Here is a 4,594-nt window from a genome sequence, read left to right on the forward strand (position 1 = left end):
TTGTCTGACGGGGTTTCAACTAATATCAAAATGTGCACCGATATGTCGTCACCAAAACTACAATTCTTGTACCACCTTTTTTTTTTAGTTTCAACCATACGGTAAATCTCATTCTAAGCTGCCGGACGGCCGTCCTAGACACTTGGGAATTTTTTCAATATAAAGCCAAGATAGTTTAGGTCCCCCCGAATGCAACCATATCACTTGCAGAGCTCTAAGTCCAAAACTCGAGTTATTACGACCGTCTAAAGGCGAGTACCTACGATTTGCACAAAAACAGATATGTTCCTAAGGCGAGGGTATTGACCACATTTACTCGGAGTAGAGTATTTCCACTTTGAACCGTCCCCAAAACTACAATTCTTGTACCACATTTATAAATAGTATATCTATCGATTGGTATACACGTCGGCTACACGGTGTAAAAGTTTCAAAGTTAACAACTAAGAATTACGACGTCCAGGACTTATAACTGGAAAAATGATTATTTTTTAGTTGCACCCCGGTGGTAAATCTCATACTAAGCTGCCGGACGGCCGTCCTAGACACTTGGGAATTTTTTCAATATAAAGCCCAGATAGCTGAGGTCATAGGATAGAGTGAGAATATATCTACGAGCAGTCGGAAACAACATATTACGTAATTTTCGAATCTTGAGGATCGCGAAAAAAGGCCCTAGGACATTTTTTTGGATTTTCCAAAGTACTTAACCTTGTAGACGACATATCGGTGAACATTTTGATATTAGTTGAAACCCCGTCAGACAAGTATTGAGTGTGTAGTTGGGCATCATATATCAATGGTATCTTATACCTCTTATTAATTATTATATTATATGAATATACAATAAAAATACATTACTTTTTTATTAAAAGATTTAAAAAATAAAGTTTTCTTAAATTAGACAGCTGCAATGCCCAGGTATTAGCTGCATTTCCACACTACCCAAGGGGTAGCTAAAGCTCGTTTTTTTTTAAGTGGTTTCCCCAATAGGTATAATCCACTGACGTTCTCACGTCAACAGTTTTTTTTAAGTGGTATCCCCGTAGGCCTAATCCACTGACGTTCCCACGTCAACAGTTTTTTTTAAGTGGTATCCCCTATAGGCCTAATCCATGAACCGAGCAACGGCTACAAAAAAAAAAATATTACATAATCCCACCTAACTAGCCATTACCGATCAAGAATTTATGTCCCGTATCTTGGTCCGAATACTCGCAAGAGTACGGGGTGGGTCACAGAAAAATGGCGGAGTGCGCATCAGCGCTGTCAGATCGTCGCTACTTGAGAGGATCGGTGACTGAATCCTGATCAGGTCTGTCAGGATCCTGACCTCCTCCGCAGAAAACTTAGCCCTGGTCGGAGTCTTCATCCTAAGCCGTTCCATAGAAAAGTTAAGCCACCCCGTCGGCGTCGACAGTTTTTTTTTACGTGGTCTTCCCTATAGGCCTAATCCACGAACCCGACGAATGTCCAATCACACCTAAAAAAAACAATTAATATTACACTTAAAACAGAAATAAATTTATGACAGTTATCATACATGGACCGATGTGAACGCGGGATAATAAAGTTCCGTGGGACAACTTCTACTTCCCTCATAATCAGGTCCTTCAGGGCAACTGTCACTGTGTCGTAGTCTAAACGCCGACGAAATAATGTATTCACCAAAGAGAGTTTGTACGAGTGGCATTTGACAAATGACTCATACACGTCGATAGCAGGAACCGTCCCGGCCACGGATAGCCGGCCAAAAGAGCCGTGGGAATGGGAGCCATATTCGCGAGTTAAGCGTTTCAGCTTAAATACGAGACACGCCGCTACGGAGCATCCCATTCCCGATTCGGCGCTTGCTATCCGCGACGTGATTTCCAACCATTGTTGGGCCGCCTGCAAAAAAAAAATCAGCACAGCAATGAAAATTTAAAAACGAGAATAAACAAACAAAAAATATACGGCGTCGGGGCTGCACGCCAATATGTCCAGAGTCATAAACCCAAATATGTGGCACACCAGTTCCCGGACAAATCGTCCGACAGGCACGTTACCAAACAAATCCACTGGCGATAAAACCTGAAACTCATTGTCACATTGTAACGGCAAAAGCCGTGGTCGTCTCGCCGCGACTTACGAACAGCGCTGGGCCTTATCTGCCGAACGGGAAACAATCGTTTCACCCGTTGGCCGTCGATATGACGTGTTTCGCCGAATGCAAAATAGCGCAGTAGGATCTCTATATCATAAGCTTCGGCCAGAAGCTAAACGTAAGATATCAAACATAATGATCAATTAAAAAATACTGAAAACATTTTGTGCTAGAAAAAAATACTTGCATCACGAGTGAAGTTGGTGGTCTCGGCAAAATTCATAATGGCCCGCAACCTATCCAATGTGGTGTTCATACGTTCATGAACGTAGTTTGGCCAGTTTTTTGATGATTTTGAAATCAGTCCAGAACTTAGACAGAAGTCCAGCAACCTGGTCCCGTAGTCAGGGACCAGGCTGAGAACATCAGACGAGCTGCGTCCACTAACAACGGCCTCGACGCGGAGGTCGGGCACCAAAAGGGCGTCATCAATGAAATCCTGCATGGGGCCGAAAAACATGAGGCTGACTTTCTCCAGCTCTCTAATCACAGCCACATCACTAAGCCCCGACGAGAGGCCGCCTAACATCAACCATGTGAACAAGGAGGTGGTAGATAGCCCCCGGCGGAGCATGTGAATAGCGGGATTGTAGGCCTGCAAATAAGAACAGATCGGCAACAGGTGCTATAACACAGCAACCAACGACATTTTATTATACAACACTGAGTATTTGTGTAGTATTTGTGTAATTTAAAAAAATAAATTACCTGGTGAACTGGCTTCACACCGTCTGCCTTAAAGTAGCCATAGTCATAGACTCTAAGGCCAGGGTAAAACCTGACCTTGTGCCCTACGGCTAAGGCACGGGACACTAACGCCGCCCGCACCACCGATTTAAGTGCGAGTGTCACGGCAACGTGCACTTGCACAATGACAATCGACTTATGGAACGGGTCGACGAAGCGCCCGATGTAGGAATTTAGCTGGTCAGGCGGCATCTGCAAACCGTGGGATGCAACGTAAAACCTAAATTAAAAAAAACCACCACTTAAAAACAACCCCTATAAAAACCTTAATAAACGAGCCAACAAAAAAATTTCATAAAACATCCCTTGAAAAAACAACCGCCATTCAAAAAACATCCCTTAACAAAAAAAAAACCCTAAAATAATAAAAACCAACCATCAAAAACATCCCTTAAAAACAGACCATTAACAAAGAAAAGGAGGTTTTCAGGATGAAAACAACTTAAAAACCCCTAAAATTAAAAAAAACCCCTTCAATACATCCCTCAAAAAAAACCACGAACAAAAACATCCCTTAACAAAAAAAAAACCACAAAAAACAACCCTTGAAGAATAACACGCAGAAAATATAAATTAAAAACCATTAAAACAAAGAAACCACTTTAAACCATCGCTCAACAAAAAAAAAACATAAAATGGAAAAAACCACCCATAAATAAATCTTTAAAAAAAACAAACACCGCTTAAAAACATCCCTAAACAAAAAAAAAACCCTTGGCAAAAAAACTGAAAACAACTTAAAAAACGTAAAAATAACAAAACAACCCCAAAAAACCATTAGTACAAAATAACAAAATGCAATAAAACCACACCTAAAAAGGGTAAGAAATCATAAATTAACAAAAAAACCCTTAAATACAAAAAACAACACCAAAAAAAGATTTAAGATTTGTTTTTAAAGATATTAAATGTCCTTCTATTGGTACCATTAACAAACGCTCTATACCATTTTCAATTTTTTTTCTTTAGTATATCCCACGACTACAGATTTTGGTTTAACATATAAATTATTTTCTTCAAGATATTTCATTCTAAGGAATTTAGTATCAAGTTTGCAAATGGATTAACTAACACGTTGAATAGTTTATCTATTTCTTGGATTTGTTTCGGAGTACACTTGTTTTAAAGAGGTTTGATTTTACTTTTTAAATGGCATATAATTCCATTAGAAATAAGTTCATTAGTATATGTATATAAATATATAAATGCATATACATTATATTATGTTATGTTTTGTGAGTAAACATAAATTTACTGCCCCTTTTTCAGTAACAGGTGTGTATTTAAGAAATATGGACAATAGCTGTCCCCTGTTAGTGGATTTTTTACTGTTACAACTTCATTGTAACGCCATGATGAGTATCTATATATATAAAAATGAATGTATGTCAGTGTGTCTGTCTGTGTGTCCATGTTACCATGGTTACCAAGGTTGCCATGGTTACTAAGGTTACCAAGATTTCATGGCTATTAAGGTTACCATGATCCATGGTTACTATGGTTACCAAGGTTACCATGAGTGTTGTTTATAATTATAGGTCTTTAATGGGCAACGAATTGCACAGGATCAGATATAGTACGGGTGTGTCCATCTACCCATGGCAATCAATTATATAATATTTTGAAACTTATGGACCTTTTTGTTTTTAAATAGTTACCGTGGGTTTCAAAGCTATAATAATAATAATTATTGGTTGCCAA

The sequence above is a fragment of the Acyrthosiphon pisum genome, chromosome X, assembly GCF_005508785.2.
Source record: "Acyrthosiphon pisum isolate AL4f chromosome X, pea_aphid_22Mar2018_4r6ur, whole genome shotgun sequence".
In the NCBI taxonomy this organism is placed as follows: domain Eukaryota; kingdom Metazoa; phylum Arthropoda; class Insecta; order Hemiptera; family Aphididae; genus Acyrthosiphon; species Acyrthosiphon pisum.